Genomic DNA, 13,677 nt, shown 5'->3' on the forward strand with positions numbered 1-13,677 from the left:
TTCGATTTGCTAGTATCTTATTGAGAATTTTTGCATCCATATTCATCAGGGATATTGGCCTGTAGTTCTCTTTTTTTACTGGGTCTCTGTCTGGTTTAGGAATCAAAGTAATACTGGCTTTATAGAATGAGTCTGGAAGTTTTCCTACCCTTTCTATTTCTTGGAAAAGCTTGAGAAGGATAGGTATTATCTCTGCTTTAAACGTCTGGTAGAACTCCCCTGGGAAGCCATCTGGTCCTGGACTCTTATTTGTTGGGAGATTTTGATAACCGATTCAATTTCTTCGCTGGTTATGGGTCTGTTCAAGCTTTCTATTTCCTCCTGATTGAGTTTTGGAAGAGTGTGGGTGTTTAGGAATTTGTCCATTTCTTCCAGGTTATCCAATTTGTTGGCATATAATTTTTCATACTATTCCCTGATAATTGTTTGTATCTCTGAGGGATTGGTTGTAATAATCCCATTTTCATTCATGATTTTATCTATTTGGGTCATCTCCCTTTTCTTTTTGAGAAGCCTGGCTAGAGGTTTGTCAATTTTGTTTATTTTTTCAAAAAACCAACTCTTGGTTTCGTTGATCTGCTCTACCGTTTTTTTAGATTCTATATTGTTTATTTCTGCTCTGATCTTTATTATTTCTCTTCTTCTGCTGGGTTTAGGCTGCCTTTGCTGTTCTGCTTCTATTTCCTTTAGGTGTGCTGTTAGATTTTGTATCTGGGATTTTTCTTGTTTCTTGAGACAGGCCTGGATTGCAATGTATTTTCCTCTCAGGACTGCCTTCGCTGCGTCCCAAAGCATTTGGATTATTGTGTTTTCATTTTTGTTTGTTTCCATCTATTTTTTAATTTCTTCTCTAATTGCCTGGTTGACCCACTCATTCGTTAGTAGGGTGTTCTTTAACCTCCATGCTTTTGGAGGTTTTCCAGACTTTTTCCTGTGGTTGATTTCAAGCTTCATAGCATTGTGGTCTGAAAGTATGCATGGTATGATTTCAATTCTTGTAAACTTATGAAGGGCTGTTTTGTGACCCAGTATATGATCTATCTTGGAGAATATTCCATGTGCACTCGAGAAGAAAGTATATTCTGTTGCTTTGGGATGCAGAGTTCTAAATATATCTGTCAAGTCCATCTGATCCAATGTATCATTCAGGGCCCTTGTTTCTTTATTGACCGTGTGTCTAGATGATCTATCCATTTCTGTAAGTGGGGTGTTAAAGTCCCCTGCAATTACCACATTCTTATCAATAAGGTTGCTTATTTTTATGAGTAATTGTTTTATATATTTGGGGGCTCCTGTATTCGGCGCATAGACATTTATAATTGTTAGCTCTTCCTGATGGATAGACCCTGTAATTATTATATAATGCCCTTCTTCATCTCTTGTTACAGCCTTTAATTTAAAGTCTAGTTTGTCTCATATAAGTATGGCTACTCCAGCTTTCTTTTGGCTTCCAGTAGCATGATAAATAGTTCTCCATCCCCTCACTCTCAATCTAAAGGTGTCCTCAGATCTAAAATGAGTCTCTTGTAGACAGCAAATAGATGGGTCTTGTTTTTTTATCCATTCTGGTACCCTATGTCTTTTCGTTGGCGCATTTAATCCATTTACATTCAGTGTTATTATAGAAAGATACGGGTTTAGAATCATTGTGATGTCTGTATGTTTTATGCTTGTAGTGATGTCTCTGGTACTTTGTTTCACAGGATCCCCCTTAGGATCTCTTGTAGGGCTGGTTTAGTGGTGACGAATTCCTTCAGTTTTTGGTTTTTTGGTAAGACCTTTATCTCTCCTTCTATTCTAAATGACAGACTTGCTGGATAAAGGATTCTCGGCTGCATATTTTTTCTGTTTAGGACACTGAAGATATCGTGCCAAGCCTTTCTGGCCTGCCAAGTTTCAAAAGAGAGATCAGTCATGAGTCTTATAGGTCTCCCTTTATATGTGAGGGCACGTTTATCCCTTGCTGCTTTCAGAATTTTCTCTTTATCCTTGTATTTTGCCAGTTTCACTATGATATGTTGTGCAGAAGATTGATTCAAGTTATGTCTGAAGGGGGTTCTCTGTGCCTCTTGAATTTCAATGCCTTTTTCCTTCCCCAGGTCAGGGAAGTTCTCAACTATAATTTCTTCAAGTACCCCTTCAGCACCTTTCCCTCTCTCTTCCTCCTCTGGGATACCAATTATGCATATATTATTTCTTTTTAGTGTATCACTTAGTTCTCTAATTTTCCCCTCATACTCCTGGATTTTTTTATCTCTCTTTCTCTCAGCTTCCTCTTTTTCCATAACTTTATCTTCTAGTTCACCTATTCTCTCCTCTGCCTCTTCAATCCGAGCTGTCGTTGTTTCCATTTTGTTTTGCATTTCGTTTAAAGCGCTTTTCAGCTCCTCATGACTGTTCCTTAGTCCCTTGATCTCTGTAGCAAGAGATTCTCTGCTGTCCTGTATACTGTTTTCAAGCCCAGCGATTAATTTTATGACTATTATTCTAAATTCACTTTCTGTTATATTATTTAAATCCTTTTTGATCAGTTCATTAGCTGTTGTTATTTCCTGGAGATTCTTCTGAGGGGAATTCTTCCATTTGGTCATTTTGGATAGTCCCTGGAGTGGTGAGGACCTGCAGGGCACTTCCCCTGTGCTGTGGTGTCTAACTGGATTTGGTGGGCGGGGCCGCAGTCAGACCTGATGTCTGCCCCCAGCCCACCGCTGGGGCCACAGTCAGACTGGTGTGTGCCTTCTCTTCCCCTCTCCTAGGGGCGGGATTCACTGTGGGGTGGCGTGGCCCGTCTGGGCTACTTGCACACTGCCAGGCTTGTGGTGGTGGGGATCTGGCGTATTAGCTGGGGTGGGTAGGCAAGGTGCACGGGGGCGGGAGGGGCAGGCTTAGCTCGCTTCTCCTTAGGTGATCCACTTCAGGAGGGGCCCTGTGGCAGCAGGAGGGAGTCAGATCCGCTGCCAGAGGTTCGGCTCCGCAGAAGCACAGAGTTGGGTGTTTGCGCGGAGCGAGCAAGTTCCCTGGCAGGAACTGGTTCCCTTTGGGATTTTGGCTGGGGGATGGGCGAGGGAGATGGCGCTGGCGAGCGCCTTTGTTCCCCACCAAACTGAGCTCTGTCGTCCGGGGGCTCAGCAGCTCTCCCTCCCTTTGTCCTCCAGCCTTCCCGCTTTCTGAGCAGAGCTGTTAACTTATGACCTCCCAGACGCTAAGTCGCGCTTGCTGTCGGAACACACTCCGCCCGGCCCTTCCGCTTTTGCCAGCCAGACTCGGGGGCTCTGCTTGGCCGGCGGGCCGCCCTCTGCCCCGGCTCCCTCCTGCCAGTCCGTGGAGCGCGCACCGCCTCACCGCCCTTCCTACCCTCTTCTGTGGGCCTCTCGTCTGCGCTTGGCTCTGGAGACTCCGTTCTGCTAATCCTCTGGCGGTTTTCTGGGTTATTTAGGCAGGTGTAGGTGGAATCTAAGTGATCAGCAGGACGCGCGGTGAGCCCAGCGTCCTCCTATGCCGCCATCTTCCCCGAAAGCTTTTTCAGTACAGTTGATTCTTGAACAATGTGAGATTTAAGGGTACTGACCCCCAACAGAGTTGAAAATCCACATGTAACGTTTGCCTCCCCGAAAAGTTAACTAATAGGCTACTGTTGACTAGAATACTGTTGACCAATCACATAAACACTCAAGATAATTTTGTATGTTATATGTATTAGATACCATATTCTTACAATAAACTAAAGAAAAGAAAATGGTAAGAAATCATAAGAGAAACATATTATATACTGTGTGTGTAAAAAAAAAAAATCACGTATTAAGTGGACCTGCACAGTTTAAACCTGTGTTGTTCAAGGTCAGCTCTATAGTCACCCCTGCTGTCTTTTGGTTTCCACTTATGTGGATTTTTTTTCCCATCCCTTCACTTTGTGCCTATAAATGTCCTTAAAGCTGGAGTGAATAAGCAGCATATAATTGGGTGTGTGTGTGTGTGTTTTTGTTTTTGTTTTTTTTTGTCCATCCAGCCACTCTATTCCTTTTGATTAGAGAATTCAGTCCTCTTATATTTAGAGTAATTATTGATAGATGTGGACTTGTTAATGCCATCTTACTGTTTTCTGACTGTTTTTTAGTTTTGTTATTCCTTTTTTCATTTCTCACTACCTATTTTTGTATTAATAATTTTCATTGGTAGTATGCTTTGATTTTCTTTTTATCATTTTGGATATCAACTATAAGTTTCTGCTTTGTGGTTACCATGAAGCTTATGTATCATTTTACAGTCTATTTTATGTTGATAACAACTTAACTTTGATCACATACAAAATCTCTTTTTACTCCCTCCCTTTTATATTTTTTGTCATCATTTATATCTTTTTGTATTGTGTATCCCTTAACAACTTGAAGCTATGCCTGTAATCCCTTTAACAACTTGTTGAAGCTATACCTGTTTTAAATGCTTTTGTCCTTTAACCTTTATTCTAAAATTAAGAGGTTAATACATAACTATATTACAGTATTAGGGTATCTAAATTTGGCTGTATGCTTACCTTTACCAGTGTATTGTATATGTTCCTGTGTTTTTTTTTTTTTAAGTTTATTTATTCTTTTTTAGAGGGAAGGAGGGAGGGAGGGAGGAGGAGGGGCAGAGAGAGAGGGAGAGGGAATCCTAAGCAGTGCAGAGCCCAACATGGGGCTTGAACTCACGAAACCATGAGATCATGACTTGAGCTGAAATCAGGAGTCAGACGACTAACCAGTTGAGCCAGCTGGGCACTCTTGTTCCTGTGTTTGCTTGATACAAATTAGCATCCTTTTTTCTTCAGGTTGAAGACCCCCTTACAGCATTTCTTGTAAGGTAGGTTTAGTGGTGATAAATTTGCTCAGCTTTTGTTTACTAGGGAAAGTATTTCACCTTCAATTCTGAAGGACAACTTTACTGTATAAAGTTTTTTTGGTTGGCAGTTTCTTTCCTATAGCACTTTTAATATGTCATCCTGTTTTCTTCTGGCCTACAAGGTATCTGAAAAATCCATTGATAGGTTTATGGGGATTCCTGTATAGGAGAGAAATTTTTTTCTCTTACTGCTTTAACACTTTTCTTTTTCTTCAGTTTTAGACAGCTTTATTATTATGTATCTTGGAGATAATTGTTTTGTATTCAAATTTTGAGGCCACCTATTAGCATCATGAACTTGAATATCTAGATAAAACCCCAGATTTGGGAAGTTCTCATCCATTATTTCTTTAAATAAGCTGTTTGCCCCTTTATCCTTCTCTTCCTTTTCTAGCACTCTACTGATACACACATTATTTTACTTGATAGTGTCCCATTAGTACCAGAGGCTTTCTTCATTCCTTTTCATTATTTTTTTCTTTTTCTCCTTTGAATGGATAATCTCTCTAAATCTCTCTCCTGTTTGTTCAATTCTACTATTGAAGCTCTCTACTTGAATACTTTAAGTTTAGTCATTGTATTCTTCAGTTCCAAAGTTTTTGTTTCATTCTTTTTGTGTTTTCTCTTTGTTCAACTTCTCATTTTGTTCTTTTATTGTTCCTTTGATATTGTATAATTGTTTCTCTCTTGTAGCTCTCCAACCATCTGTAGAACAATTACTTTGAATTCTTTGTCAGGCAATTCCTGGAGGAATTTAACGTATTCCTTTGGGGAAGATAGATTTCCCTGATTCTTCAAGGTCCCTGTAGCCTTGCATAGGTATTTGTGCATTTGAAGAAGCCGTTTCTTTTTCCAGACTTTATGGCCTGACTTTTTTAATTTTAGAGAGAGAGAGAGTGAGCTGGGGAGAGGGGCAGAGGGAAAGAGAAAGAGAGAATCTCCAGCAGATTCCATGCTCAGCCTAGATCCTGACATAGGGCTTGATTCCATGACCCTGGGATCATGACCTGAGTCGAAATCAAGAGTCAGACACTCAACTGACTGAGCCACCCAGGTGTCTTATATGGACTGACTTTGGTAAAGGAAGTCTTTCACCTTTGGGTGGGGACTTGCTGGATCATGTTGTCACCTTGATTCTAGTGGTACAGGCTGCCAAGTGTGGGGGTATCTGCCAGTTCCAGGTCCAGCAAGGGCATGATGTCTCCTTGGTTCATTGTATTGACAACTGTGATCCTTGGTAAGCAGTGGCAGCAAGGTCTATTGGAGTCCTGAGAAACCCTGATTTTGTTTATTTGAGTCCTCTTTTTGTTCTTCGATGATTTTGGCTAAAGGTTTATGAATTTTGGTGGTCCTTTCAAAGAACTAGCTCCTGGTTTCATTAATTGATTTAGTATTTAATTTATTTCTACTGTATTCTTTATTATTTCCTTCCTTTTATTGGATTTGGGTTTTGTTTATTCTTTTCCTAACTCCTTTAGGTATAAAGTTAGGTTTTTTTATTTGATATTTTTTTGCTCCTTGAGGTAAGGACTGTATTGCTATGAACTTCCCTCTTAGAACAGCTTTTTCTGCATCCCAAAGATTTTTGATCATTGAGTTTTCATTTTTATTTGTCTCCATGTATTTTTTGATTTCCTCTTTGATTTATTGGTTGATCCATTCAAACATTTAGTAGCATGTTACTTAACCTCCACATGTTTGTATGCTTCTGGTTGATTTCCAGTTTCATAGCATTGTGGTCAGAAAAGATGCATTGTGTAACTTCCTTTTGTTTTTATTTTTTTGAGACTTATTTTGTGATCTATTCTGGAGAATGTTCCATGTGCACTTGAAAAGAATGTATATTCTGCTCTATTATGATTGAATGTTCTGAGTATATCTGTTAGATCCATCTGGTTCAATGTGTTATTCAAAGCCACTCTTTCCATCTTGATTTTGTTTGGATGATTTATCCATTGATAAAAGTGGGGTGTTAAAGTCCTCTACTATTATTGTATTACTATCAGTTATGTCCTTTATGTTTGTTCTTATTTGCTTTATGTATATTTGGGTGCTCTCATATTGGGTGCATAAATATTGTAACTATTATATCTTGTTAGATCATTCCTTTTATGATTATATAGTGTCCTTCATTGTCTCTTGTGACAATCTTTGTTTTAAAAATCTATTTTGTCTGATACTAGGTATTGCTACCACAGTTTTCTTTTCACTTCCATTTGCTTGATAAATGCTTTTACATCTATTCACTTTAAATCTGCATGTGTCTTTAGGTCTGAAATGAGTGTTGTGTAGGCAGTATATAGATAGGTCTTGCTTTTTTTAATCCATTCTGTCACACTATGTATTTTGGCAAGAACATTTAGTCCATTTAAATCTGAAATAATAATTTTTTAAATGTTTTTTTAATCTTTATTTATTTTTGAGAGAGAGGGAGACAGAGTGTGAGTGGGGGAGGGGCAGGGAGAGAGGGAGACAAAATCCAAAGCAGGTTCCAGACTCTGAGCTGTCAACACAGAGTCCGATGTGAGGCTGGAACTCACAAACCATGAGATCATGACCTGAGCTGAAGTCGGACGCTCATCCGGCACCCCCATCCAAAATAATTATTGATAAATATGTACTTAATGCTATTTTGTTAGTTATTTTATGGTTGTTTTCAATGTTCTTCTCTGTTCCTTTGTTCTCTTGCTGTCTCACAGTTTTCTGGCTTTCTTTAGTGATATACTTGGATTTCTTTCTCTTTATTTTTTGCATATCTATTAATGGTCTTTAATTTGTGGTTACCACTAGGTTTATATGTAACATCTTATGCATATAGCAGTCTATGTTAAGGTGATGGTCACTTAAGTTTGAACCCCTTCTTTACTCCTTTCCCCGTCACATTTTAGGTACATGGTATCATACTTTACATACTTTTATTTTGTGAATCCTTTGACTGATTTTTATAAATATACTTAATTTTACTGCTTTTGTACTTCCTACTTTTTTCTATTCCTACTTATGGTCTTTCCTTTCCACTCAAGGAGTCTCCTTTAACATATCTTGTAGAGCTGATTTAGTGGTGATGTATTCCTTTAACTTTTGTCTGAGAAACTGCTTATCTCTCTTTCTATTTTGACTGATACCCTTACTGGGTAGAGTACTCTTGGTTGCAAAGTTTTTGCTTTCAGCATTTTTAATAATTGTGCCACTCCTTGTACTGCAGTTTTTGCTAAAACATCAGCCAGCATTCCTAATGGGTTTCTTTGGTATGAAATAGTTTTCTACTCTCTTTATCTCTCTTTTAAAATTCTCTCTTTATCACTATCTCTTTTATCACTACTTTCTGCCATTTTATTTAACTTTGTTTTTAAAGTATTTTTCTAAAGATTTTATTCTTTTTTTTTTTAAATGTTTATTTTTGAGAGAGTATAAGCAGTGGAGGGGTGGGGAGTGGGTAGAGGATCCAAAGTGGGCTCCGCCCTGGCAGCAGTAAACCTGATGGGGAGTTTGAACTCATGAACCATGAGATCATTACCTGAGCCAAAGCTGGATGTTCAATCAACTGAGCCACCCAGGCACCCTTTAAAGATTTTATTCTTAAGTAATCTGTACACCCAATGTGAGGCTCAAACTCAGAACCCTGAGATCAAGAGTTGTATGCCCCACAGACTGAGCCAGCCAGGTGTACTTACTCTCTGCTATTTTAATTACTGTGTATCTTGATGTTGTACCTCCTTGGGCTGACTTTGTTGGAGGCTGTCTGTGCCTCCTAGATCTGGAGATCTTTTTCCTTCCCCAGATTCAGGAAGTATTCAGGTATTATTTCTTCAAATAAATTTTCTGCTCCCTTTCTCCCTCTTTTCCTTCTGAGATCCCTATAATACGAATGTTATTACACTTGATGGGGCCGCTGAATTCCTCTAGTCTATTTTCATTTTTTTTTCCTCCTGTTAAACTTGATTGCTTTCAATTACTCTGTCCTCCAGGTTGCCAGTCTGTTCTTTTTCTTTCTCTAATCTACCACTTATTTCATTTAGTGTATTTTTCATTTCAACTGACTTCTTCATCTCCGATTTTTTAAAATATTTTGTTTTTGAGCGTCTCATTGAGGTCCTCCACTCTTTACTCAAGTCAAGTGAGTATCTTATTTTTAAAATTAAACTCCACATCCAACATGGGGCCTGAACTCAAGATCAAGAGTCACATACTCTACTGACTGAGCTAGCCAGGGCCCCCCAGTGGGTATCTTTATGACCATTACTTTAAATTCTCTATCAGGTGTATTAATTAATCTCCATTCATTTTGCTTTCTTGCTGTGATTTTGTCCTGTTCTTTCACTTGGGATATATTCTTCTGTCTCCTCATTTTGTCCAACTCTCTATATCTGTTTCTGTGTGTTAGGAACATCAGCTACATCTCTTGCCTTTGAAAGTAGTGGATTTATGAAGAAGAGGTCCTATAGTGCCTTTCAGTGCAATGTCCCTGGTTCATGAGAACCTGCCACTTAAGGGGTGCCTCTTATGTGTGTTGTGTGTGCCTTACTGTTGTGGCTGAGCCACATTTTCCTTTAGTCCAGTCAGTCATCTGCAATGGCTCTCTTTTGCCTCTTGTGGGCAGTGTTTGGTTCCTGTGTTGTTAGTTGAGTTTCAGTTGAGTCAGACCAGATGTTTACCAGAGAACTTCAGTGCATTTTCCCTATGTTGGAGAAGTTTTCTTTGGTGGGCAAGACCTGCAGTCAGACCAGGTGTCTGCCCCAGTGAACTGCTAGGGTTCACTGTGAACTGCTGGTGTTGTAGTTGTACTGTTATGAGTGGTTGTCTTCCCCTTTCCCTGGGGCAGGAGCGCTTTGGAGTGGTGTTGGCCCCTGTGGGCACTAGTTGCACACCACCAGGCTTGTGGCAGTGTTTTGAGTGGGCTCTGGCCAAGGGCAGTATTGCAGGGAGCAGATCTACAGGAGAACAGGTACAAGGCACTCAGTACCAGCACGTTCCACACTGGTCTATTGTGGGAGTGGACCTGCAGCCCATACCTACACTGCCCATACCCACAAGAAGGGGTGGGGTGCATTGTTAGCAAGCTAATTGGAGAGGGTAGCACTGTGCTTTTTCCTACAGGAGTATTTAGACCAAGGGATGGGAAAGAGAATTGGCATGCCCCAGCTCTTTTTTTCTCTTGGAGAGGTCTCCCAATGATCACTCCTCTTGTAGCACAGGTTCTGAGATTAGTGAATAAATATTCCTCCCATATACCCCAGGCATTTTCCAAACTGCTAATTCTATGTTGTATCTCAGCAAGTCTGTTTATTGTGCTGTCTCTTAATAAGCTGCCCTCCCAGCTCTGCCAGAACTGAGTCCACTGATTTTTAAACTTTCAGATGTTAAGTCCCACGGATTGTTGGGACCCTCAGGTTTTCAAATCCAAATGTTATGGAGATTTATCTTCCCAATTCAGATTCTCTGTGCCTGGGATGCTCAGTCTGAGGGTCAGTTTCTTTTTCCTCTCTGCACCTACGGTGTTTCTCCATCAGACAATCCCACTGGTCCTTTAGCTCCTGACCACATCTTTGCCCTTCCTATGTTTTTTTATGTGGCCTCTTCTCTATATTTAGCTGTAGAGAATCTGTTCTGCCATTCTTTGGATCACTTTCTGGGTTATTTGCACGGATGTGGGTATTATCTAGTTGTATCCCTGGGTTGAGTTGAGTTTAGGATCCCTCTACTCTACCATCGTCCTTGGAAGTCTCCCCTTTCTAGATTTTTTTAAGTAAATTATGACATATACTCTTATTTAAAAGAAGTTTAATTATTCATCCTTTCTATTTTACTTTTTTCATATATAAGCTGAAATAATTGTCTTCTTAATGCTAATTCCTAAATAGTGATGAAGTAATCTAGGCATTGAAAATATTTATTTAGGAGCACCTGGCTGCTTGAGTTGGTAGAGTATATGACTCTTGCTTGGGGTTGTGGGTTCAAGCCCCATGTTGGGTGTAGAAATTGCTTCAAAATAAAATCTTTAAAATATGAATGTTTATTTAAATTCTTACTTTTATGAAAGTTGTATTTTCATGTCACATTCTTTATAAATAGTTGACTTACAAAAGTCTTCTAATAGTAAATCACCTACATTTGTAAATTAGAAAAGAGCCTAAACACAAATGTTTATGAACTCTATTCACATTCACTCTGAAATAGAAACAAGCCAAAAATTCTTTAGTGGCTGAATGTGTAAATAAACTATGGTACTTCTTTTTATACCATGATATACTATATCATGATATATATGATATATATATATATATATATATATATCATATATATATGTATCTTTTTATACCATGATATACTATACACTATCCCATATATTATATAGAACTATTCAACAATAGAAAGGAGAAGGGGGTGAGGGATGGGTTTAATAGCTAATGGGGATTAAAGAGTGTAGTTGTCATGATGAGCATTGGGTGATGTATGGAATTTTGGAATCACTTTGTTGTATACTTGAAAGTAATATAACCCTGTAACTGAAATTAAAATTAAAAAAATTTTAAATTAAAAAGAATAAAATAGGACTAAAAAATTGGTTAAAAAAAATCAGGGCACCTGGATGGCTCAGTCTGGAACCTCCGACTCCTCTTGGTTTTAGCCCAGATCATGATCTTACAGTTCTTAAGTTTGAGCCCCACAAACTCTCAAAATAAATAAATAAACTTTAAAAAAAAAGAAAAAAACAATTGAAAGGAATGAACTGAAAGTTAAATGAAGGGAAAAAAATTGAATGAATGTCAAAGGGAACCATGATATAAAGACACCATTCTCAAGCGGTTACATTATGTATGATTACCTTTATAAACTGTTTTTGGAAAGATAAACTTATATTAATAGAAAATAGATCAGTGGTTGCCAGAGGCTAGGGATTGTGGGAATGTGTGACTACAAAGATATACTAAAAGAGATTTTGAAGGTGGAAGGTGATAGAAGTATTCTCTATCGTGATTGTGCTGATAGTAACATGAATGTGTACATGCATTAAAAATCATAGAAGTATCTACTTCTTCCAAAATTCAATTTAATATTAAATTTTTAAACAAATTATAAAAAAGAGTCTAGAATAGGACTTTTGAGTTGACCTTAGGTTGTACATGTGCTATGATATGAAGTGAAAGGAAAATTCTGAAGACTAGAATAAAAGAGCTAAGAAATTATATATACACCCCCCCCCCACACACACACACATATTGTATAGCAGTTTGGCAGTTGGAATTAGTATTTCGTGTCTCATGAACTTGATTTCTATTTTGTAATAGAAATGGTATAAATAAACATTTTACTTCAGGATATATGTTTACTTTAATACACAGCATTAAGTAAACTAGACGTTCTAAGAAAATGCTCCATTTTTTTTTTTCTGATGGCTTCACATAGTTTCTGGTATAGCAATACATTCCCTAACTGTAATAACATGGAATTAAATGATCTAATAATACCTTTCCTAGCTGTAAAGTTTTGTTCTAATTTTAACCAGATAACTTTATTTGAGTTTTCATGTTTTAAGTATTCATTTTTTAATAGCTATGATGAACAAAACTTTAGGACCACTAGGTGGGGATGTAAACAGTACGGCATTTGTTATTTCTCTTGTTCTTAGAAGTAACTTGATAGGTACAGCCATAAGGGTGATTCCCTGAAAAGAGAGAAGAAAACAAACAAACAAATCCACAAAAGTATTTGTTTTTATATTTCTAAATGTTATGGTAATCAGGATTTGGGCAAAATTAAGCTTCTGAAATAAAAATAAAGTTTATCTGTGCTCAAATAGCATATTCTGAAACCACTTTCTTTGAATGACTCTTCATTGCCACAATATGTGATACTTGTTGTTTATGGGTTTATTTTGTCCTGATATATGTTTCATGATAGATATGAAATCAGAAATAAAATTTAACAAGTAAGATGTATTTTAATTTGCTGTTTTTTTAAATTAAATTTATTTTACATATTTTGAGAGAAAGACCATGCATGCATGGAAGTGGCAGGGAGAGAGGGAGAGAGAGAGAATCCCAAGCAGGCTCCACACTGTTAGCATCAAGCCCGATGTAGGGCTCGAACTCATGAATCGTGAGATCACGACCTGAGCCAAAATCAAGAATCAGACCCCCTGAGCCACCCAGGAACCTCATTTCCTCTGTCTTTTTTTTTTTAATCCTTTTTTTGACACTATAAGAAAGAATGAATATCATTTATCTCTTTTTAAAGGTATGTTTAAAATTATGTTAATTTCATGGCTTATTATTGATTTTTAGTCTTCTACATATAATTATCAAAAACATAGCTACATTAAGAATATCTTTAGAAAATTGCTCTATAACAAAATATTGTGTTGTGTTGCAAACAGTCTGTTAAAGAGTACTTAGAAAAAAATAGGAAATGAAAAGGAATTTTTTTTTTTTTGTCTCTGAAATGAGGAGAGCTGTATATATTCAAGAGTTAGATTGTCTTCTTATTTCTTGAGGATTTTCTTCTCTCATACTGCATGTTTTTATTACTTTTCAGGCAAATACACATGATTTCTGATAATTATGTGGGCTTTGGTATGTATACATTGTATCACTCTTAAAGATTCCCTTTCATTGTATCACTCTTAAAGATTCCCTTTCAGCACGGTGCAGAACTTCTATTCAAAAAGGGCTGACACCTTTTTTCTTTCAGGAGTCCATCTTAGATTTTTGGTTGCTAGGTGCTTTTCATCAGTATTTTGACTCAACTAAAATTAAAAAGGCTTACCATATGTAGTATTATAATTAAAATGATTTATTC

The sequence above is a fragment of the Panthera pardus genome, unplaced genomic scaffold (assembly GCF_024362965.1).
Source record: "Panthera pardus isolate Hobbes unplaced genomic scaffold, ASM2436296v1 HiC_scaffold_10, whole genome shotgun sequence".
In the NCBI taxonomy this organism is placed as follows: domain Eukaryota; kingdom Metazoa; phylum Chordata; class Mammalia; order Carnivora; family Felidae; genus Panthera; species Panthera pardus.